The sequence below is a fragment of the Chlorocebus sabaeus genome, chromosome 27 (genome assembly GCF_047675955.1).
Source record: "Chlorocebus sabaeus isolate Y175 chromosome 27, mChlSab1.0.hap1, whole genome shotgun sequence".
Taxonomy (NCBI): domain Eukaryota; kingdom Metazoa; phylum Chordata; class Mammalia; order Primates; family Cercopithecidae; genus Chlorocebus; species Chlorocebus sabaeus.
In genome coordinates, this window is record NC_132930.1 from 10,714,943 (window position 1) to 10,739,702 (window position 24,760).

The window sequence follows — 24,760 nt, forward strand, 5'->3', positions numbered from 1 at the left end:
TTTTTTTTTTTTTTTTTTTTGAGATGAAGTTTCACGCTCGTCATCCAGGCTGGAGTGCAATGGCACAACCTTGGCTCACTACAACCTCCACCTCCTGGGTTCAAGTGATTCTTGTGCTTCAGCTTCCCGAGTAGCTGGGATTACAGGCACACAGCACCATGCCCGGCTAATTTTTGTGTTTTTGGTAGAGATAGCGTTTCTCTATGTTGGCTAGGCTGGTCTCAAACTCCTGACCTCAAGTGATCTGCCCACCTTGGCCTCCCAAAGTGCTGGGATTACAGGTGTGAGCCACCTCACCAGGCCTCCCCTGTGTTTTAGATCCCACCCCCATGCCCTTTATTTGCCTTTAAAAAAAAAAAATTATTTCAAAATAATTTTGCACTTACAAAAAAGTTATAAAAATAGTACAGAATTCACATATACCCTTCACCCAGCTTCCTCTATTGTTAAAAACATGCACAAGCATAGTACAATGATCAAAACTATGAAGTTAACATTACTAAATCACTATAAATTATATACCTTATTTGGATTTTACCAGTTTTCCCCCTAATGTCCTTTTTCTTTTTATTTATTTATTTTAATTTAATTTATTTTATTTTATTTTTGAGACAGGGTGGGTATTCCTCTGTTGCCCACACTGCAGGGCAGTGGCGTGATCTTGGCTTACTGCAACCTCCACCTCCCAGGTTCAAGCAATTCTCCTGCCTCAGCCTTCTGAGTAGTGGGATTACAGGCCTGCACCACCATGCCTGGCTAACTTTTTATATTTTTAGTAGAGATGAGTTTTCACCATGTTGGTAATGTCCTTTTTCTGTTCCATGATCCAATCCAGAATCCCATACTGCATTTAGTTGTGTTTCCTTAGTCTTCTCCAACCTATGACAATTCCTCAGTCTTTCCTTGTCTTTCATAACTTTGACACTTTTTTTTTTTTGGTAAGACAGAGTCTCGCTCTGTCACCCAGGCTATAGTGCAATGTGTGATCTTGGCTCACCGCAACGTCCATTTCCCCGGGTCAAGCAATCCTTCCACCTCAGCCTCCCAAATAGCTGAGAGATGAGCATGGGCCACCACACTCAGCTACTTTTCAAATTTTTTGTAGAGACAAAGTCTCACTATGATGCCCAGGCTGTTCTCAAACTCTTAAGCTAAAGCGATCTTCCAGCCTCAACCTCCCAAAGCTCTGAGATTGCAGGCGTGAGCCCCTGCACCAGCCGACTTTGACACTTGGATGAGTATTAGTAGTCATCTTGCAAAATATCTCTCAATTTAGTTTATCTGGCATTTTTTTCATAATTAGATTGAAGTCGTGGATTTTTGACAAAAATGCCACAAAAGTTATATCATGTTCTCTCAATGCATTATATCAGAGGTTATAATTTTATTACTGGTATTAATCTTGATCACTTGGTTAAACTGGTATCTATCAGGAATTAAATTACTGTCTTTTCGTTTGTATATTGATAAATATCTTTGAGGAGTTACTTTGAGGATATGCAAATGTCCTGTTTCTCCTCAAACCACTGATTTTTTTTTCTTTTTCTTTTTTATCTTTAGAGACAGGGTCTCTCTCTATCACCTAGGCTGGAGTACAGTGGCACAATCATAACTGCAGAGTCAAATGCCTGAGCTCAGGGAATCCCTCCACCTCAGCCTCCCAAATAGCTGGAACTAAGGTGCACTCCACTACACCCAGCTAATTTTTTAAATTATTTTTGTAGAGACAGAGTCTCTCTGGGTTGCCAAGGGTAGACTTGAACTCCTAGCCTCAAGTTATCCTACCATCTCAGCTTCCCAAAGTCCCGGGATTATAGGCCTGAGCCACTGCACCTGGCCTCAACCACTGATTTTACCATTCATCAGTGGGTCTTGCCTGCAACAATTACTGTTGTGTTTATATATTGGAGATTGTATATTTCCCACATTCATTCTACATTTATTAATTGGAAGTTTTCTGTAAAAAATAATTGTTCCTGCTCTCTCATTTATTCATTTAATTATCTTTATGTCAGTATGGACTCCTGGATAGTTATTCCATGGATTATAATGCAATACCGTCATTATTTATATTGTTTCTTAGATTGTTCCAGGTTTGGTAATTGGGCACTCCTTCAGGTTAGTTTATGAGTCCTTTTGACATGTCCACTTCCTTTTTCATTTTTATTTATTTGTTTTTGTTTTTTTTTTTTTGAGAGGGTCTAGCTCTGTCACTCAGGCTGTGCAGTGGTGCAATCATAGCTCACTGCAGCCTTAACCTCCCAGGCTCAAGCAATCATCTCACCTCAGCCTCTGAGTAGTTGGGACTACAGGCACCTGCCACCACTCCCAGTTAATTTTTTATTTTTTGTAGAGACAGAGTCTCCCCACATTGCCCAGGTTGGTCTCAAACTCCTGCACTCAAGCATTCCACCTGACTCAGCTTCCTAAAGTGCTGGCATTACAGGCGTGAGCCACCATGCCCAGCCTCCACTTCTTTGTTTAAGCAGTTCTTTATTTTCTGGTACTACAAGATGTTCCAGGCTCATCCTCTCCCAACCCTGGAAACAAGCACTTCTCCAAAGAGCTCGAAGGAGGTTCTTTTCATCAAAGACTACTACTTTTTTTTTTTTTTTTTTTTTTTTTTTTTTTTTTTTGAGACGGAGTCTCACTCTGTCACCCAGGCTGGAGTGCAGTGGCCCGATCTCAGCTCACTGCAAGCTCCGCCTCCCGGGTTCACGCCATTCTCCCGCCTCAGCCTCCGAGTAGCTGGGACTACAGGCGCCCGCCACCACGCCCGGCTAGTTTTTTTTTTGTATTTTTAGTAGAGACGGGGTTTCACCATGTTAGCCAGGATGGTCTCGATCTCCTGACCTCGTGATCCACCCGCCTCAGCCTCCCAAAGTGCTGGGATTACAGGCTTGAGCCACCGCGCCCGGCTCAAAGACTACTACTAAGGGACCAAGATCTGAGCACTAGTTGTACTCATTGCTACTGGGGTATCACTGCTCCTAGGTCCTCTTTTTTATTATTTTATTTTATTTTGTTGAGACAGGGTATCACTCTGTCACGTAGGCTGGAGTACAGTGGCATGATCACAGCTCATTGCAGCCTTGACCTCCCAGACTCAAGCAATCCTCCCACCTCAACCTCTCAAGTAGCTGGGACTGCAAATGTGCACCACCACCCCTGGCTAATTTTTGTCGTTTTTTTTTTTTTTTTTTTTGTAGAAACAAGGTTTGCCATGTTGACCAGGCTGGCCTTGAACTCCTGGGCACAAGCAATCCTCCCACTTGGGCCTCCCAAAGTGCTGGGATTACAGGGGTGAGCCACTGAGCCCAGCCCCCAGGCCCTCTTAGTGAATAGAGTTAAGAAATTGTATGTGTGTTTGTTTGTTTGTGTTTTTTATTTGTTTGTTTTTGAGACAGAGTTTCCCTCTTGTTGACCAGGCTGGAGTGTAATGGCGCCCTTTCGGCACACTGCAACCTCTGCCTCCCAGGCTCAAGAGATTCTCCTGCCTCAGCCTCCCAAGTACCTGGGATTACAGGCACCCACCACCACACCCAGCTAATTTTTTCTATTTTTAGTAGAGACAGGGTTACACTATGTTGGCCAGGCTGGTCTCGATGTTTTTGGGGTTTTTTTGAGACAGAGTCTCAGTCTATCACCCAGGCTGAAGTACAGTGGTGCCATCTTGGCTCACTGTGGCATCTGCCCCTGGGTTCAAGCAAATCTCGTACCTCAGCCTCCCAAGTAACTGGGACTACAGGCATGCACCACCACACCCAGCTAATTTTTGTATTTTTAGTACACCATGTTGGTCAGACTGGTCTCGAACTCCCGATCTCAGGTGATCCTCCCGCCTCGGCCTCTCAAAGTGCTGGGGTTACAGGCATGAGCCACCACGCCCGGCCAGAAATTGTATGTACATCAATGCACAAATACACATATGTTCATAATTGTTTCTATGTTTTTAAAATATATATATCAAAAACCACAAGTTCATTCTGTCACCATTTATTTTAATCCAACACAAAGTTTATCCTTTTCTAATATTCACTCTTGAACTCATTGCACCCTGACTTCCATCTTTACTACTCCCCTGAAACTCCTCTTACTAAGATCACTACCAATCTCCATGTCACTATAATCAGCAAACAATTTTTTGCTTGACCTCTCAAAAGAATATTTCACACTCTTGAGCTCTCTCTTTGTATTAGTCAGTGTTTTCCAGAGAAATGGAACCAATAGGATGGAGAGAGAGAGAGAGACGAGAGCGCATTTATTAGGAGAAATGTTTCACAGAGTTATGGAGGCCGAGAAGTCCCACATTAGGCCGTCTGCATGCTAGAGAACCAAGGAAGCTGACAGCGTGACTCAGTACAAGTTCAAAGGTCTTTTTTTTTTTTTTTTTTTTTTGAGACAGAGTGTCGCCCGGGCTAGAATACAGTACTGCCATCTCAGCTCACTGCAAGTTCTGCCTCCCAGGTTCACGCCATTCTCCTGCCTCAGCCTCTCTAGTAGCTGGGACTACAGGCGCCCACCACCACGCCTGGCTAATTTTTTGTATTTTTAGTAGAGACGGGATTTCACCGTGTTAGCCAGGATGGTCTCGAACACCTGACCTTGTGATCCACCCGCCTTGGCCTCCCAAAGTGCTGGGATTACAGGCGTGAGCCACCGCGCTGGCCTCAAGTTCAAAGGTCTTATAACCAGGAGAGCTAAACTAATGGTTTAGCTCTTAGTCGAAGGCCAAAGGCTTGAGAACCTAGGAGGCCTCTTGTAGGAGTCCAAAGGCCAGAGAACCTGGAGTTGTGATGTCCAAGGGCAGGATAACATAGGTGTCTGGCTCCAGCAAAAAGAGAGAGTGCAGCAGTTTGCCTTTCCTCTGCCTTTTTGTTATATCCAGGCCCTCAGCTGATTGGATGGTGCCTGCCCACATCAGATGAAGGTGGCAGTCCACTGATTCAAATGCCAATCTTGGCAGGGCTTAGTGGCTCAAACCTGTAATCCCAGCACTTTGGGAGGCTGAGGTGGGAGGATCACTTGAGCCCAGGAGTATGAGACCAGCCTCGGCAAGACAGTGAGACCTGCCCATGTCTATATTGTATTAAAATTTACTTTTTGGGCCGGGCGCGGTGGCTTACGCCTGTAATCCCAGCACTTTGGGAGGCGGAGGCGGGCAGATCACAAGGTCAGGAGATGGAGACCATCCTAGCTAACACGGTGAAACCCCGTCTCTACTAAAAATACAAAAAATTAGCCAGGCATGGTGGCGGGCACCTGTAGTCCCAGCTACTCAGGAGGCTGAGGCAGGAGAACGGCGTGAACCCAGGAGGCGGAGCTTGCAGTAAGCAGAGATCGCGCGGCTGCACTCCAGTCGGGGCGACAGAGAGAGACCCCATCGCAAAAAAAAAAAAAAAAAAAAAAAAAATTCACTATTTTTGGCCGAGTGTGATGGCTCACGCCTGTAAACCCAGCATTTTGGGAGGCCAAGGCGGACAGATCACGAGGTCAGGAGTTCCAGACCAGCCTGGCCAACATGGTGAAATCCCATCTCTATTAAAGTACAAAAATTAGCCAGGCATGTTGGCACATGCCTGTAAGCCCAGCTACTCAGGAGGCTGAGGGAGGAGAATCGCTTGAACCTGGGAGGCGGAAGTTGGGGTGAGCCAAGATCGTGCCACTGACACTCCAGCCTGGGCGACAGAGCGAGACTGTGTTTCAAAAAAAAACAAAAAATGTGTATATATGTGTGTGTATATATATGTATGTAACTAATACAATGTGTTATTCATCTGTAAGCCAAACATTGCAAGCTGTTTACCTAATTAACCCTCAATAATCCTTATCAGTTTCAAAATCACTTTTTTCCAAGCTCCTTCTCTACAAAATATACAAAATTTACCTGGGGGTGGTGTACACGTCTGTATTCTCAGCTACTCTGCAGGCTTAGGTGGGAAGATCACTTGAGCCTGGGAGGTCTGGGCTGCACTGAGCCATGATCATGCCACTGCACTGCAACCTGAGCAACAGAGCGAGACCCTGTCTCAAAAAAAAAAAAAAAAAAAAAAATTAAGCTACGTAATCACATGATTTTCTCCCCTGTACCCCCATGCCATCACATGCCACAAGTCCTACAGGGTATCTAATGGACTTTCAACAAAGGGGAGAGAAAATGTTTGCTAAGCAGAATTCTAAGATGGTCCAGAGATTCCTGTTTTCTGTATCATTCCCTTAATTAGATAGATCACTGATCTGTAGTTGACTTTGAGTTAATCAAAGAGTAGATTTTCTTGGTTGGCCTGTCCTAATTCAGTAAGCCCTTATTGTTTGTTTGTTTGTTTGTTTGAGATAGGGTCTGGTTCTGTCACCCAGGCTGCAGTGCAGTGGTGCAATCTCAGCTCACTGCAACCTCCACCTCCTGGGTTCAAGCCATCTTCCCACCTCAGCTTCCTGAGGAGCTGGGACTGTAGCAACGCCCAGCTAATTTTTGTATTATTATTATTATTATTATTATTATTATTATTTTTGTAGAGACGGGTTTTTGCCATGTTGCTGAGTCTGGCCTTGAACTCCTGGCCTCAAGTGATCCACCTGCCCTGACCTCCCAAAGTGTTAGGATTACAGGTGTAAGCCACCACAACTGGCCCTGTAAGCCCTTTAAAAGAATGCAAAGCGGTCCGCGCGCGGTGGCTCATGCCTGTAATCCCAGCATTTTGGGAGGCCGAAGCGGGCGGATCACGAGGTCAGGAAATCAAGACCAATCTGGCTGACATGGTGAAACCCCATCTCTACTAAAAAAAAAAAAAAAAAAAAAAAATTAGCCAGGCGTGGTGGCTGGCGCCTGGGATCCTCTGGAGACTGAGGCAAGAGAATAGCGTGAACCCGGGAGGTGGAGCTTGCAGTGAGCTGAGATGGCGCTACCGCACTCCAGCCTGGGCGAGAGAGTGAGACTCCGTCTCAAAAAATAATAATAAATTTAAAAAATAAAAGAATGCAAAGCAACAGAGAGACACTTTCCTACTGGCCTTGAAGTTGAAGTAAACCGGCATATTGCGAATGGGCTTATGGAGGTGCTGAGTGCAAGCACCTGAGGCAACTGGAGGAGCTGAGAGCAGTCGTCAGTCAACAGCTAGCAAGAAAATGGGGGCCGGGCGCGGTGGCTCAAGCCTGTAATCCCAGCACTTTGGGAGGCCGAGCGGGGGGATCACGAGATCAGGAGAACGAGACTATCCTGGCTAACATGATGAAACCCCATGTCTACTAAAAATACAAAAAATTAGCCGGGCGTGGTGGCGGGCGGCTGTAGTCCCAGCTACTCGGGAGACTGAGGCAGGAGAATGGCGAGAACCTGGGAGGCGGAGCTTGCAGTGAGCTGAGATCGCGTCACTGCACTCTAGCGTGGGCGACTGAGCAAGACTCCATCTCAAAAAAAAAAGAAAGAAAATGGGAACGCCAACAATACAACACAAGGAGCTGAATTCTACCAACAACCCAACAACCACAGTGAGGCTGAAAGAGGCCGTCGAGCCTCAGATGAGATTTATGGCCAGCACTTTGTTTTTGGCCTAGAGAGACCCTGAGGAGAAGACCTGGCTAACTCAGGCCAGACTCCTGACCTGCCAGAACTGGGACATAATAAATGTGTGGTTTTGGGTTTTTTGTTTTTTTGTTTGTTTGTTTGCTTTTTCTTTTTCTTTTTTGCTTGACAGTCTTAATATGTGTTTTTTAACTTTTACTTTAATTAATTAATTAATTTGTTATATACATATATATACTTTCTTTCTTTTTTTTTTTTTTTTGAGACGGAGGCTCCCTCTGTTGCACAGGCTGGAGTGCAGTGGCACAACTTTGGCTCACTGCAACCTCCACCTCCTGGGTTCAAGCAATTCTCCTGCCTCAGCCTTCTGAGTAGCTGGGATTACAGGCACCTGCCACCAAGCCCAGTTAAGTTTTTTTTATTTTTACTAAAGACAGGGTTTCACCATGTTGGTCAGGATGGTTTTGAACTCCTGACCTCAAGTGATCCACCTGCCTCGGCCTCCCAAAGTGCTAGGATTACAGGTGTGAGCCACCGCGCCAGGCCTATTTTTTATTTATTTATTTATATTTTTTTATTTTTTATTTATTTATTTATTATTTTTTCTTTTTTTTTGAGACAAAGTCTGGCTCTGTCGCCCAGGCTGGAGTGCAGTGATGTGATCTCAGCTCACTGCAACCTCCACCTCCTGGGTTCACACCATTCTCCTGCCTCAGCCTCTCGAGTAGCTGAGACTACAGGCGCCCGCCACCTCGCCCAGCTAATTTTTTGTATTTTTAGTAGAAATGGGGTTTCACTGTGTTCGCCAGGATGGTCTTGATCTCCTGACCTTGTGATCCGCCCGCCTCGGCCTCCCAAAGTGCTGGGATTACAGGTGTGAGCCACCGCGCCCAGCCTATTTTTATGTTTTAGACAGAATCTCACTGTGTCACCCAGGCTTGAGTGCAATGGCGAGATCTCAGCTCACTGCAAACTCTGCCTCCTGGGTTCAAGCAACTCTCTTGCCTCAGCCTCCTGAGTAACTGGGACTCCAGGCGTGGGCCACCATGCCCAGCTAATTTTTGTATTTTTAGTAGAGACAGGGTTTCACTACGTTGGCCAGGATGGTCTTGATCTCTTGACCTCGTGATCTGCCTGCCTCGGCCTCCCTAAGTGCTGGGATTACAGGTGTGAGCCACCACCATGCCTGGCCTTTTTTTTTTTTTTTTTTTTTTTGAGATGGAGTATCCCTCTGTCACCCAGGCTGGAGTGCAGTGGCACGATTTCCACTCACTGCAACCTCTGCCTCCTGGGTTCAAGCAATTCTCCTGCCTCAGCCTCCTGAGTAGCGGGATTACAGGCACCCACCACCATGCCCAGCTTACTTTTTGTATTTTTAGTAGAGACAGGGTTTCACTATGTTGGCCAGGCTGGTCTTGAACTCCTGACTTTGTGATCCTCCTGCCTTGGCCTCCCAAAGTGCTGGGTTTACAGGCATGAGCCATCGCGCCGCACCTATTTTATTTTGAGACGGAGTGTTGCTCTGTTGCCCAGGCTGGAGAGAAGTGGCACAATCTTGGCTTACTACAAACTCCGCCTCCCAAGTTCAAGCAATTCTCCTGCCTCAGCCTCCCGAGTAGCTGGGATTATATGAGTCTGGCACCATGCCCAGTTATTTTTTATTTATTTATTTGTTTATTTTTTTGAGACGGAGTCTTGCTCTGTCACCCAGGCTAAAGTGCAGTGGCACAATGTAAGCTCACTGCAACCTCTGCCTCCTGAGTAGCTGGGAGTACAGGTGTGTGCCACCACACCTGGCTAATTTTTGTAATTTTTGTAGAGACGCGGTTTCACTGTTGGCCAGGCTGGTCTCAAACTCTTGACCGACTGGTCTTGAACTCTTGACCTCGTGATCCACCCGCCTCGGGGCTTAAGCGATTGGGTTTAAGCGATTCTCCTGTCTCAGCCTCCCGAGTAGCTGGGATTACAGGCACGTGCCACCACACCCAACTATGTTTCTTTCTTTCTTTCTTTTTTTTGAGACAGAGTCTTGCCCTGTCGCCCAGGCTGGAGTGTAATGGCAGGATCTCGGCTCACTGCAACCTCCACCATGCCTGACTAATTTTTTTATATTTTTAGTAGAGACGGGGTTTCATCATATTGGCCAGGCTGGTCTTGAACTCCTGACCACGTGGTCCACCTGCCTCAGGCTCCCAAACTGCTGGGATTACAGGCGTGAGCCACCATGCCTGGCCTAGCCTGGCTAATTTTTGTATTTTTAGTAGAGATGGGGTTTCCCCGTGTTGGCCGGGCTGGTCTCAAACTCCTGACCTCAGTGATCTCCCTGCTTCTGCCTCCCAAAGAGCTGGGATTACAGGCATGAGCCACTGCACCTGGCCTGCTGTGAAACTTTCCAAATGCTTGTTCTCAATTTCTATGATTATCTGAGCCTAGACAAGTAACAACAGTTCCAGAACCAAGTCTGGTCCACAGTGCACACTTTGAGACTTTGAAAGGCATTGTCCTGGACCTTCCTGAAGGGTGTGATACAGCAAGTAAGGCATGAGGTGATCACTGTGTCTTTATTAAGACATGGTGCCTCTGTGGCTCACAGAGATAACATCCCCAAAATGTTAAGATTTCCTATGAACACATAAGGACTGAGAATGCCTTCTACATGATCGTTCTTCACTGTAGCAATGGACAGTGGTCTATAAGACATCCCTAAATCGTCATAGTCAGTTAAAACAAGAACTCAAAAGAATAAACCGTCGAGCATGGTGGCTCACGCCTATAATCCCAGCACTTCGGGAGGGCAAGGAGAGCGGATCACGAGGTCAAGATTCAAGACCAGCCTGGCCAGCATGGTGAAACCCTGTCTCTACTAAAAATACAAAAAATTAGCTGGGCATGGTGGCGTGCCTGTAGTACCAGCTACTCGGGAGGCTGAGGCAGAAGAATTGCTTGAGCCCAGTAGGCGGAGATTGCAGTGAGCTGAGATGGTGCCATTGCACTCCAGCCTGGGCGACAGAGCGAGACTGTGTCTTAAAAAAATAAAAAAGAACAAACAAATTCAACCATTAGTCTTAGTACTCCCTTGCAGCCAAAATGCCTTTCTCCTCCATCTACTTAACCATGAAAAATCTTGTCATTAGCAAGGGAAGATCCTGGCCGGGTGCAGTTGCTCGTGCCTGTAATCCCAGCACTTTGGAAGGCCGAGGCAGGAGGATCAGCTGAGGTCAGAAGTTCAAGACCAGCCTGGCCTACATGGTGAAACCCCATCTCTACTAAAAATACAAAAAATTTGCTGGGCGTGGTGGTGGGCGCCTGTAATCCCAGCTACTTGGCAGGCTGAGGCAGGAGAATTGCTTGAACCTGGGAGGCAGAGGTTTCAGTGAGCCGATACCGTGTAACTGTACTCCAGCCTGGGTGACAAAGCTAGACTCCCTCTAAAAAAAAAAAAAAAAAAAGGAACTGGAGCAGTGGCTCACGCCTATAATCCCAGCACTTTGGGAGACTGAGATGGGTGGATCACAAGGTCAGGATATTGAGACCATCCTGACTAATACGGTGAAACCTCGTCTCTACTAAAAATACAAAAAACTATCTGAGCATTGTGGCGGGCGCCTGTAGTCCCAGCTACCTGGGAGACTGCAGCAGAAGAACGGCCTGAACCCGGGAGGTGGAGCTCATAGTCAGCCGAGATCATGCCACTGTAATCCAGGCTGGGCGACAGAGCAAAGACTCCGTCTCAAAAAAAAAACAAAAACAAAAGACCAAGTGCGGTGGCTCACGCTTGTAATCCCAGCACTTTGGGAGGCCGAGGTGGGTGGATCACGAGGTTAGGAGTTCGAGACCAGCCTGGCCAACATAGTGAAACCGTGTCTCTACTAAAATTACAAAAATTAGCCAGGTGTGGTGGCACACACCTGTACTCCCAGCTACTCGGGAGGCTGAGGTAGGAGAACTGCTTGAACCCAGGAGGCAGAGGTTGCAGTGAGTTGAGACCATGCCATTGCACTCTGGCCTGGGTGACAGAGTGAGACTCAGTCTCAAAAAAAAAAAAAACAAAAAAAACAAAAAAAAAAACAAGGCTAGGCTTGGTGGCTCACACCTGTAATCCCAGCACTTAGGGAGACCAAGGCAGGCAGATCGTGAGGTCAGGAGTTTGAGACCAGCCTGGGACATGGTGAAACCCTGTCTCTACTAGAAATACAAAAATTAGCTGGTCATGGTGGTTCATGCCTGTAATCCCAGCTCCTCGGGAGGCTGAGGCAAGAGAATTGCCTGAACCCGGGAGGCAGAGGTTGCAGTGAGCTGAGATTGTGCCACGGCACTCTAGCCTGGATGACAGAGCAAGACTCTGTCTCGAAAACAAAAAAAGAAAAGAAAAGGGAAGATCCTTTTCTGACGCTGCCCACATGTGATAGTAGTGATTGTAGAGACAAATGAGGAAGTGTTACTGCTTTTACTTCATGTCAAGGTTTTAGCAGAAAAATGAACACGAGAATACTTTAGAGGAAATGCTTCTGTCTCTGTTAATCTTACTTTATTTTAGTAAACAACCAACCAAAACAAAGCTTTGGAGTCAGCAGTGCCACCCCAGTCCTTACATTATGTACCATGTATGAATAAAGATCTGGCATTGGCTGGGAGTGGTGGCTCATGCCTGTAATCCCAGCACTTTGGGCGGCTGAGGCGGGCGGATCACAAGATCAGGAGTTTGAGACCAGCCCGGCCAATGTGGTGAAACCCCGTCTCTACTTAAAATACAAAAAAAAATTAGCTGGGTGTAGTGGCGGGCACCTATAGACCCAGCTACTCGTGAGGCTAAGGCAGGAGAATTGCTTGAACCCGGAGGCAGAGGTTGCAGTGAGTTGAGATCGCGCCACTGCACTCCAGCTTGGGTGACAGAGCGAGACTCCATCTTAAAAAAAAAAAAAAAAAAAAAAAAAAATGGCATCTTAATTATACTGATAGGGCTTTCTTTGACCCAATCTTCTATTTCCTAGAAGAGACCAACTCTTTCTATGAACAGAGGAGAACAGTCAGCAACAGCCATGTATTAAGGAGATAATTTTCTTTTTTTTTTTCCTTTCTTTTTTTTTTTTTTTTTTTTTTTTTTTTGAGACAGGGTCTCACTCTGTTGCCCAGGCTGGAATGCAGTGGCAGGATCTTGGCTCACTGCAACCTGTGCTACCTCCTGGGCTCAACCGATTCTTCCACTTCTGCCTCCCTAGTAGCTGGGACCACACCTGGCTAGTTTTTTTGTATTTTTGATAGACAGGGTTTTACCATGTTACCCAGACTGGTCTCCTGATCTGCCCACAAGTGATCCTCCCACCTCCGCCTCCCAAAGTGCTGAGATTACAGCCCATGAGCTACCGCGCCCAGCCAGGAACATACATTGATTGAAAGCATGACTGTGGGATATGTCTTGAAGGTATAAGTTTGCATGGCAAGCAGGTTGTATTTACTTAGATGACATATTTCATCCTAAACTCTGTTTCAGACCTAAAGGGTCTGAGAAAAAAAAAAAAAAAGCAAATAGATGAAATGTTTCTTTGTAGTGGCTTGCAGGGTGGGGCATGATTAGCTGAAGAAAGTGATACATCCAGCTGGGCGCAGTAGCTCACACCTGTAATTCCAGCACTTTGGGAGACTGAGGCGGGCGGATCACAAGGTCAGGATATTGAGACCATCCTGACTAATACAGTGAAACCTCGTCTCTACTAAAAATACAAAAAATTAGCTGGGCATTGTGGTGGGCGCCTGTAATCCCAGCTACTCGGGAGGCTGAGGCAGGAGAATCACTTGAACCCAGGAGGCGGAGACTGCAATGAGCTGGGATCTCGCCATTGCACACTCTAGGCTGGGCAACAAGAGTGAAACTCTGTCTCAGGAAAAAAAAAAAAAAAGTGATACATCCCAGGACCAGGATTAGGATGAAGGAAATAAGTCACCTAACTGGGATGTAAAGTGTAAAAGGCGCCAAAGCACTCAGTAATTAAGTGATAAATAATAATAGTAAGTAATATTAGTAATAAAATAATTTTTTGCAACGGAATTTTGCTCTTGTCACCCAGGCTAGAGTGCAATGGCGTGATCTCGGCTCACTGCAACGTCTGTCTCCTGGGTTCAAGTGATTCTCCTGCCTCACCCTCCCAAGTATCTGGGATTACAGGCCTATGCCACCATGCCCAATTCATTTTTGTACTTTTAGTAGAGACAGGGTTTCACCATGTTGGCCAGGCTGGTCTTCAACTCCTGACCTCAGGTGATCCGCCCACCTCGGCCTCCCAAAGTGCTGGGATTACAGGCATTTGTCACCATGCCCAGCCTTAAAATAGTATTTTAATGCTTTTCTTTCTTTTTTTTTTTTTCGAGAAGGAATTTTGCTCTTGTTGCCCAGGCTGGAATGCAATGGCATGATCTCGGCTCACCGCACCCTCCGCCTCCCAGGTTCAAGCAATTTTCCTGCTTCAGCCTCCCAAGTAACTGGAATTACAGGCATGCACCACCATGCCTGGCTAATTTTTTGTATTTTAAGTAGAGATGGGGTTTCTCCATTTTGGTCAGGCTGGTCTCGAACTCCCGACCTCAGGTGATCGGCCTGCCTCGGCCTCCCAAAGTGCTGAGATTACAGGCGTGAGCCACCACGCCTGCAGTATTTTTAAGTCAAAATAGGTGCAGCAAAACTCCATAATGAACAAAATATTGAAATGTTAAATAAAGATTAGATCAGTGTTACTAATTTTTTCTTTTGCCTCAGGCTCCAATATGGTTAGGCGCAGCACTACTTGGCACTGCCACTGAGCAAAGAGTATGGGCAGACAGAACTGCTTTCAGAACACTCTTTGTATTTTTTTTTTTTTAAATATGTTTGGACAGCAATAATGGAGGCAATTGCTAGAAGTCACCTCCACAGCTTCCAGGTTTTCGATGGCTGAACATTGACCTTTCTAGACTATTTTTTTTAATCTCCCCAAAACACAATCAGAACAAGAAACAGAAACACAAATGCTATCTTCAATAAAACTAGGAAACATTTATTCTCCCCAAACCCACAGCACATGAAGACAAAAAGCAGATGGAGGAATGGTGACTAAATTAGCAGAGCAGAGGAAGGCCAAGCTTTGTTGGAGAAGACCCACAAAAAGCAACACAACTCGAGGACTGAAGCCTGGTACTTTGGAAGGCAGTGTAGGAACAGTGAGGACAGCGAGGGGTGTCTGAAGACTGAAAAGCAGCCCTACAAGCCCTCCGTCACTCCCATCAGTCAGGCAGCCACCCCTTCCCCACTCCCACAAGTACTTTTTCTGGGGAGAAACAATCTGAGAAGCTTGGGGAGCAGCAGAAAGGAAGACAGATCGGGTGAGAATTCCTCGAAAGTCTACAGGCTGGGAGTAGTGGCTCACAGCTGTAATCCCAGCACTTTGGGAGGCCAAAGCAGGCAGATCACTTGAGTCAGGAGCTCGAGACCAGCCAGGGCAACATAGCAAAACCCCGTCTCTACTAAAAATACAAAAAATTTAGCGGGCATGGTGGCAGATGCCTGTAATCTCAGCTACTCAGGAGGCTAAGACAGGAGAATTGCTTGAACCCAGGAGGCAAGAGGTTGCAGTCAGCTGAGATCATGCCACTGTACTGCAGCCTGGGTGACAGAGTGAGACTCCATCTCAAAAAAAAGTCTACAGAGTTTCCAGAGTACTTGCTTTGTTTTCTTTTTCTTTTTTTTAACAAAAAAAAGGGCATCCAGGCGCAGAGGCCGAGGTTTACGGATCACAAGGTCAGGAGTTCGACACAAGACTTACCAATATGGTAAAACCCCGTCTCTACTAAAAATACAAAAATTAACCAGGCGTGGTGGTGTGTGCCTGTAATCCTAGCTACTCAGGAGGCTGAGGCAGGAGAATCGCTTGAACCCAGGAGGTGGAGGTTGCAGTGAGCTGAGATCACACCACTGCACTCCAGCCTGGGTGACAAAATGAGACTCCATCTCAGAAAAAAAAAAGGAACTGTGAGATTCCTCAGTCCAGTGCTACAGAGCCAATAGCCAGGCAGAATATTAGTTTAGTACTTGCTTTTTTTAAAAAAAAAACTAAAAAAGGTCTACATATTGAACTGTGAGATTCCTCAGTCCAGTGCTACAAAGTCAATAGCCAGGCAGAAAATTAGTTTTTCTCCAGATAAAGTAAATTACTACAGAGAAAATACCTACACATACTGTCATTTGGGGTACCACACACATACCTGCACACAAAAGCTGGCTGACTACCTAGGGAATCTAAAAATAAGCCCACAAGTTGACAAGACCTGCAAACTCACAAAGAGCTTCCAGTCAGCTATGCAGTGGTTCAGTTAAAAATCTGGTATTTTTAACTGAATATTCAAGGATCATCAGACCTTTGAGGAAAGCTGTCAACAGTAAAGACAGAGACCAAGGCCGGGCATGGTGGTTCACATCTGTAATCCCAGCACTTTGGGAAGCCAAGGCAGGTGGATCACTTGAGGTCAAGAGTTTGAGACCAGCCTGGCCGACATGGTGAAACCCCGACTCTACTAAAAATACAAAAATTAGCCGGGTGTGGTGGTGCATGCCTGTAATCCCAGCTACTCGGAAGGCTGAGGCAGGAGAGTTGCTCATACCTGAGAGAGGTGGAAGTCGCAGTGAGCCGAGATCGTTGCACTGCACTCCAGCCTGGGCGATAGAGTAAGACTCCGTCTAAATAAAAATTAAAAGTTAAAAAAGTTTAAAAATTAAGGAATTAAACAAAGAAAATGGGTAAAGACATAAAGAGACTTTTTAACAAAAAGAATGCACTGTATAGATACAAATGAGCATGTTTAAAGATGTTCAACTTCACTAGCCATTATCAAAATACAAATTAAGACCATAAACAGATATTCCTACACACCTGTTAGAACGGCTAAAACAAATAGTGATGAAAGCAAATGCTGGTGAGAATGCAGAGAAACTGAATTGCTCCTACCTTGTGGGAATGTACAATGATACAACACTCTGGGAAAAAGTCTGACAGTTTAATAAAAAACGAAACATATATTAACCATACAAACCAACATGCACTGATGGGCTTTTATCCCAGATACATGAAAATTTATCAGGCCGGACACGGTGGCTTACATCTGTAATCCCAGCACTTTGAGAGGCCAAGGCGGGAGGATCACAAGGTCAAGAGATCAAGACCATCCTGGCCAACCAACATGGTGAAACCCCGTCTCTACTCAAAACACAAAACTTAGCTGGGCATAGAGGCGCACGCCTGGAGTCCCATCTACTCAGGAGGCTGAGGCAGGAGAGTCACTTGAACCCGGCAGGTGGAGGTTGCAGTGAGCTGAGACTGCGCCACTGCACTCCAGCTCAGTTGACAGAGCAAGACTCCATCTAAGAAAAAAGAAAAAGAAAAAAGAAAATTTATGTTCACATATAAACTGTACATGAACAGTCACAGAAGCTTTATATGAAATAGTCCTAACCCGGAAACCACCAAAATGTCCCTTAAAAGATGAATGATGGCTGGGTGCAGTGGTTCACGCCTGTAATCCCAGCACTTTGGGAGGCCCAGGCAGGCAGATCATAAGGTCAGGAGTTCAAGACCAGCCTAGCCAATATGGTGAAACTGCGTCTCTACTAAAAATACAAAAATTAAACAGGAGTGGTGGCACATGCCTGTAGTCCCAGCTACTCAGGAGGCTGAGGCAGAAGAATCACTTGAACTCGGGAGGCAGAGGTCACAGTAAGCCAAGAAGCCAAGATCATGCCACTGCACTCCAGCCTGGGCAACAGAGCAAGACTCCATAGCAAAAAAAAAAAAAAAAAAAAAAAAAAAGAACAGGTGCAATGGCTCACACCTGTAATCACAGCACTTTGGGAGGCCAAGGCAGTGTATTGCAAGGTCAGGAGTTCAAGACCAGCCTGGCCAAGATGGTGAACCCCCATCTCTACTAAAAATACAAAAATTAGCCAGGCATGGTGGCAGTCGCCTATAATCCCAGCTACTTGGGAGGCTGAGGCAGAGAGGTGCTTGAGCCTGGGCGGCAGAGGTTGCAGTGAGCTGAGATCGCGCCACTGCACTCCAGCCTGGGTGACAGAGCGAGACTCCGTCTCAAAATAAAATAAATAAATAAATAAATAAATAAATAGTTTTTAGAAAAAATGGTGAATGGTTACATAGACTGTGGTACATCCATACCATGGAATACCCAGCATTAAAAAAGAACAACCTATTGATACATGCAACAAATTGGGTGACTTTCTAGGGCATTATGCAGCCTGGAAAAGCCAGTCTCAAGGGCATATTTATGGCCTGATTCCACTTATGTAATTTCCTCAAAATGGGCTGGGTTGCTTGTTTCTGGATTTACATGATTGATATTTCTACAAGGCATTTAGTTTTAGTTTCCTATAACTATAACACAACTTTCATTCTTTCCTGGAGTCCTCCTTTCTTCTTTCTTTTTTGAAATGGAGTCTCGCTCTGTCACTCAGGCTGGAGTGCAGTGGCACAATCTCAGCTCACTGCAACCTCCATCTCCCAGGTTCAAGCAATTCTCCTGCCTCAGCCTCCCAAGTAGCTGGGATTACAGGTGAGCACCACCACGCCCACCTAATTTTTGTATTTTTAGCAGAGACAGGCTTTCACCATGTTGGACAGGCTGGTCTTGAACTCCTGACCTCAAGTGATCTGCTCGCCTCAGCCTCCCAAAAGCCAGGGATTACAGGTATGAGCCACTGTGCCTGGCCAATTTTTTAATTTTTTTGAGACAAAGTCTTGCTCTGTTACCCAGGCTGGAGTGTAGTGGCACGATCACAGTTAACTGCAGCCTCAACCTCCTGGGCTAAAGTGGTCCTCCCACCTCAACCTCCCCAAGCTGGGACTACAGTTGTGTGTCACTACAGCTGCCTAATTTTTTAAAATTTTTTGTAGAAGTGAGGGTGTCATTATGTTGTCTAGGCTGGTCTCAAACTCCTGGGATCAAGGAATCTTCCTCCCTTGGCCTCCCAAAGTGCTGGGATTACTGGTGTGAGCCACCATGCCTGGCTGGGTTTTACTCATTTTCTAATTGGTTTTGTTTTTGTTTTTTTACTGTTGAGTTGAAAATTATTCATATAGTCTAGATATGAGTTCTTTATCAGATATGTGATTGGTAAATCACAACAAAAGTTTTTAATTTTGATGAAGTCTAATTTATCCTTTTTTTAAATGGATTGTGCTTTTGGTGTCACATCTAAGAATTCCTCAACAAGGCACAGGTCCTGGAGATTTGCTCCTGTGTTTTCTTCTAAACGCTTATAGTTTTACATTTTACATTTAAATCTGTAATCCATTTTGAGGTAATTTTTACATTTTTCCATGTTTGTATAGGTAACTTGAGTCCCTTTGACTACTTTTTGTAATCCCTTGTGTGACAAAGTTACAGTGCATTTATGTTTAGTTTTGTTTTTTGAGATGGAGTCTCCCTCTGTGGCACAGGCTGGAATGCAATGGTGCAATCTTGAATCACTGCAACCTCTGCCTCCCGGGTTCAAACAATTCTCCTGCCTCAGCCTCCAGAGAAGTGGAATTATAGGCATGTGCCACCATACCTGGCTAATTTTTTGTATTTTTAGTAGTGATGGGGTTTTTCTGTGTTGGCTGGGCTGGTCTCAAATTCCTGACCTTGCTGTCCTGGGGTATAGTCAGTTTTTTCCACAAACACTACTGCAGTAATCATCCTTGTTCATTTCATTTAATATTACTTATCAAATAAATACAGGTGCCTGTAATGACGCCCAGCTAATTTTTGTATTTTTAGTAGAGACGGGGTTTCACCATGTTGGTCTGGCTGGTCTCAAACTCCTGACCTCAGGTGATCCACCCTTCTTGGCCTCCCAAAGTGCTGGGATTACAGGCGTGAGCCACCACACCCGGCCCATTATTATTATTATTATTATTTTTTTTTTTTTTCTGGAGATGGAGTCTCGCTGTGTCGCCCAGGCTGGAGTGCAGTGGCCGGATCTCAGCTCACTGCAAGCTCCGCCTCCCGGGTTCACGCCATTCTCCTGCCTCAGCCTCCTGAGTAGCTGGGACTACAGGTGCCCGCCACCTCGCCCGGCTAGTTTTTTTTTTTTTTTTTTTTGTATTTTTTAGTAGAGACGGGGTTTCACCATGTTAGCCAGGATGGTCTCGATCTCCTGACCTCGTGATCCACCCGTCTCGGCCTCCCAAAGTGCCGGGATTACAGGCTTGAGCCACCGTGCCCGGCCTATTATTATTATTATTATTATTATTATTATTATTATTATTATTACTGAGACAGGATCTCACTCTTACCTAGGCTGGAGTGCAGTGGTACAAACACAGCTCACTGCAGCGTCCTGGGCTCAAGGGATCCTCCCACCTCAGCCTCCTGGTGGTTGGGACCACAGACACGCACCATCACGTCTGGCATTTTTTTTTTTTTTTTTTTCTGGTAGAGACGTGGCCTCACTATGTTGTCCAGGCTGCCTTGAACTCTGAGTTCAACCTATTCCTCCCAGCTCAGCCTCCCAAAATGTTGAGATTACGGGCATGAGCCACCTCACCTGGCCCTAAATTCATTTTTTCCTCTTTTTTTTTTTTTTTTTTTTTTGGTTTTTTTTGTGTGAGATGGAGTCTGGCTCTGTCCTCCAGGCTGGAGTGCAGTGGCGCAATCTCGGCTCACTGCAACCTCCGCCTCTTGGGCTCAGGCGATCCTCCCACCTCAGCAGCTGGTACAGGCAGGTGCCATCACGGCTGGCTAATGTTTGTATTTTTAGTAGAGTCGGGGTTTCACCATGTTGCTGAGGCTGGTCTCAAACTCCTGACCTTAAGTGATCCTCCTGCCTTGGCCTCCTAAAGTACTGGTATTACGGGTGTGAGCCACTGCGCCCAGCCCTACTTTCTAAATAAATCTGTAATATATCCACTTTTCATTATCTCTACTGACACCTCTCTACTTCAAGCTGTCAGTCTTCTCCTTCCTACTTCATCTTCTTCATAAATCACTACAATAACTTAATTAATTCCTCCATATTCACTCTTGTTTTACCTCAGTATATACATGGCCATGTGACACACATGTCTTACAACGTACATCTATTTTAGATAACTTGCCACATTCCCTCACATCATGTGTGGGCCTTTACATATGCCACTTCCTCTGCCTGGAATGTTGTCTCTTCCCTCTTTGCACAGCCAGCATCTAGCCATTCATCAAGCTTCAGTGTAAATGTCATTTCCTTAATAATATCTTCACTAATCATATACAAATCAGAAGTTATATTCTCCCTTACTCTTCCTTCATAGACCAATTGCAATTGTAAATTAAATATTTTATTTACGTTATTATTATTATTATTATTATTTTAAGGTGGAGTCTCACTGTGTTACCCAGGCTGGAGTGCAGTGGCATGATCTCAGTTCACTGTAACCTCCCACTCCCGGGTTCAAGAGATCCTCCCACCTCAGCCTCCCAAGTAAATGGGACCACAGGTGCATGCCACCATGACCTGCTAATTTTTGTATTTTTAGTAGAGCCAGGGTTTTACCACTTTGCCCAAGCTGGTCTCAAACTCCTGGGCTTAAGTGATTCTCCCGCCTTGGCCTCCTAAAGTGCTGGGATTACAGGCATGAGCCACTACAACCAGTCTCACTATTTTAAAACTCTGTCACAGTGCTTGGCACACGATAAAGGTCTAGTAAATATTTGTAGAAAGAATGCAGTTTTTTTTTTTTTTTTCCGAGATGGAGTTTTGCTCTTGTTGCCCAGGCTGGAGTGCAATGGCTTGATCCTGGCTCACTGCAACCTCCTCCCAGGTTCGAGCAATTCTTCTGCCTCAGGCTCCCACGTAGCTGGGATTACAGGCCTGCACCACCATCCCTGGCTAATTTTTTTGTTTTTAGTAGAGATGGGGTTTCACCATGTTGGCCAGGCTGGTCTTGAACTCCTGACCTCAGGTGATCCTCCTGCCTTGGCCTCCCAAAGTGCTGGGATTACAGGCATGAGCCACCGTACCTGGCCTCACTGTTGTATTTCAAAACTCTGGCATAGTGTTTGGCACATGATAAATGTCTAATAAATATTTGTAGAAAAATGAATAAATAAATATTTGTAGAAAGAATGCAGAAATTTTTTTTTTTTTTTTTTTTTTCTGAGATGGAGTTTTACTCTTCTTGCCCAGGCTGGAGTGCAGTGGTGCAATCCTGGCTCACTGCAACCTCCAACTCCCAGGTTCAAGTGATTCTCCTGCCTCACCTTCCCAAGTAGCTGGGATTACAGGCATGTGCCACCACGCGCCCAGCTAATTTTTGTGATGTTTTCTTTTGTTTTGTTTTGTTTGAGACAGAGTCTGGCTGTGTCGCCCAGGCTGGAGTGCCGTGGCACAATCTTGGCTCACTGCAACCTCCACCTCCCAGGTTCAAGCGATTCTCTTGTCTTAGTCTCCCAAGTAGCTGGGACTACAGGTGCCCACCACCACGCCCAGCTAGTTTTTGTATTTTTAGTAGAGATGAGGTTTCACCACATTGACCAGGCTGGTCTCAAACTCTCGACCTCAGGTGGTCAGCCTCCCAAAGTGCTGGGATTGCAGACGTGAGCCACCATGCCTGGCAATTTTTGTATTTTTAGCAGAGATGGGATTTCACCATGTTGGCCAGGCAGGGAAAGCATGCAGAATTTTTAAATGAATATTTAAGTAGCCGAAAAAATGAATGTTTGAATAAAACATCAAAAAGTGGCCAGGCACAGTGGCTCATGCCTGTAATCCCAACACTTTGGGGGGCCAAGGCGGGTGGATCACGAGTTCGAGACCAGGCTGGCCAATATGGTGAAACCCCCATCTCTATTAAAAATACAAAAATTAGCTGGGCGCGGTGGAGTGCACCTGCAGTCCCAGCTGCTCCAGAATGTGAGGCAGGAGAATTGCTTGAACCCCAGAGGCGGAGGTTGCAGTGAGCTGAGATGGTGCCACTGCACTCCAGCCTGGGCAACAGAGCAAGACTCCATCTCAAAAAAATCAAAAATCTTAAAAATATTTATTTATTTTACCTCTGAACTGATTATTGGCCTCCTGCTCCCCAAAAGGTACCCTGCTTCTGCTGGCTTAATGTCTCAGAACTTTGGTGTCGTTGCTCTCATACACCACTTTGCCATCCACTGTCCTGCGGGTGGCGGTCTTCTGGATGGTTTGCATGGAGTTGCTGCTGTTCAGGGCATCGCCAAGATTGAAGTCCTTGCCATCTTCCAGCAGACGGCGGTAGGTGGCAATCTCAGCCTCCAGCTTGACCTTGATGTTCAGCAGGGCCTGGGCCTGGGGCTGTCCCTCTGCCCGGGTCTGTGCCAGCTCTGACTCCAGGTGCAGCAGGATCCCGTTGAGCTGCTCCATCTGCAGGGCATAGCGGGCCTCCACCTCCCTCAGGCTGTTCTCCAAGCTGGCCTTCAGATTTCTCATAGAGTCCAGGTCGATCTCCAAGGACTGGACTGTATGTCTGAGTTCCATGAGTGGCATCTCAGCAGCTCCAACCTCAGCGGTCTGAGTGGTGACCAATGTGGTGTTCTCCTCAGTCTGCTGAGACCAGTACTTGTCGAGCTCCTCTCGGTTCTTCCAAGCCAGCTCGTCATATTGGGCCCGGATATCTGCTATGATCTTGGCAAGGTGTTGAGATTTTGGGGCATCTACCTCCATGGTCAACCCAGAGCTGGCAATCTGGGCTTGCAGGCCTTTTACTTATTCTTCGTGGTTCTTCTTCATGAAGACCCGGTCCTCCTTGAGAGCCTCCATCTCTGTCTCCGGCTGCAGCGAGTGACATTGGTGTCATCAGTGACCTTGCGAAGCCCATGGATGTAGTTCTCCACAGAATGGTGCATGACCAGCTCTGTCTCATACTTGACTCCAAAGTCATCAGCATCAAGATGGGCATCGTCAATCTGCAGAACGATGCGGGCATTGTCCACAGTATTTGTGAAGATCTGAGCCCTCTGGTCCTCGATGGTCTTGAAGTAATGGCCTGGGGTCCCTTCTTCTCCAGGTGCTCCCGGATTTTGATCTCCAGCTTCCGGTTCTCGGTCTCCAAGCTCCTCACTCTGTCCAGGTAGGAGGCCAGGCTGTCGTTCAGGCTTTGCATGGCCTCTGTATCGTTCTGGATGCCTCCCATTCCTGCCAGACCCCTAGCCATCCCGGCGGCCAGGCCCACGAACACAAAGCTGTGCCGGAAGCTGGTGGAGCGGGGCACGGAGATCCAGGAACCAGAGCCCCCGGGAGCCCCCGGCACCTGCATAGATACTGACTGAGCTGCTGACTGGCCGAGCACCATAGCTGGGCACCTGGACAGAGCCCAGGGACTGGTAGTTGGTGGAGAAGGTGGAGCGAATGGTGAAGCTCATTCTGACTGGGGAGGAGTGAGAGGACAGGACTCAGGCTTTGCCAATGACCATTTATTTATTTTTAAAATTTATTTATTTATTGAGATGGAGTCTTGCTCTGTAGCCTAGGCTGGAGTGCAGTGGTGCGATCTCAGCTCACTGCAACCTCCGCCTCCTAGATTCAAGCGATTCTTGTGCCTCAGCCTCCCAAGTAGCTGGGATTACAGATGTGTGCCGCCACACCTGGCTAATTTTTTTGTTTTTAGTAGAGACGAGGTTTCACCATGTTGGCCAGGCTGGTCTCAAACTCTTGACCTCAGGTGATCCTCAGGCATGAGCCACCACGCCCGGCCAAAAATATTTCTATTTTTGATTCACCATTCATTCTTTTGAGACTTGTATTATGCGAACAGTATTAAATATGGGCAAGACTTTATATGTAACCATCTTTATTTCAGTCTTATTTATAAGGACAAAATGTACAGATGATCTAAATATCCAATAAAAATGAAACATCAGTATATTAAGATGAGGTAAACGGTGCTTTCTTTCCCAAATCTAGCTTATCATCACAATCCCCTGAGGAACTTTTATAAAAATAGAGATTTATGGGTCTTACTCTTGACCCACTAAGTTAAGATCTCTGGGAGTGGAAATAGATTTCTCTCCCTCTCTCTTTTTTTTTTTTGAGACAGAGTCTCACTCTCTCACCCAGGCTGGAGTGCAGTGGCTCGATCTCAGCTCACTGCAACCTCTGCCTCCCAGGTTCAAGTGATTCTTGTGTCTCAGCCTCCCAAGTAGCTGAGATTACAGGTGTGCACCACCACGCCCGGCTAAGTTTTGTATTTGTAGTAGAGATATGGTTTTGCCAGGTTG

At 46.1% G+C, this 24,760-nt stretch overlaps 1 pseudogene; it reads right to left on the bottom strand.

Annotated features, from left to right (window-relative positions):
- Positions 1-22,201: 22,201 nt before the first annotated feature.
- Positions 22,202-24,304, bottom strand: LOC103246193 (keratin, type I cytoskeletal 18 pseudogene; annotated as a pseudogene).
- Positions 24,305-24,760: the final 456 nt, after the last annotated feature.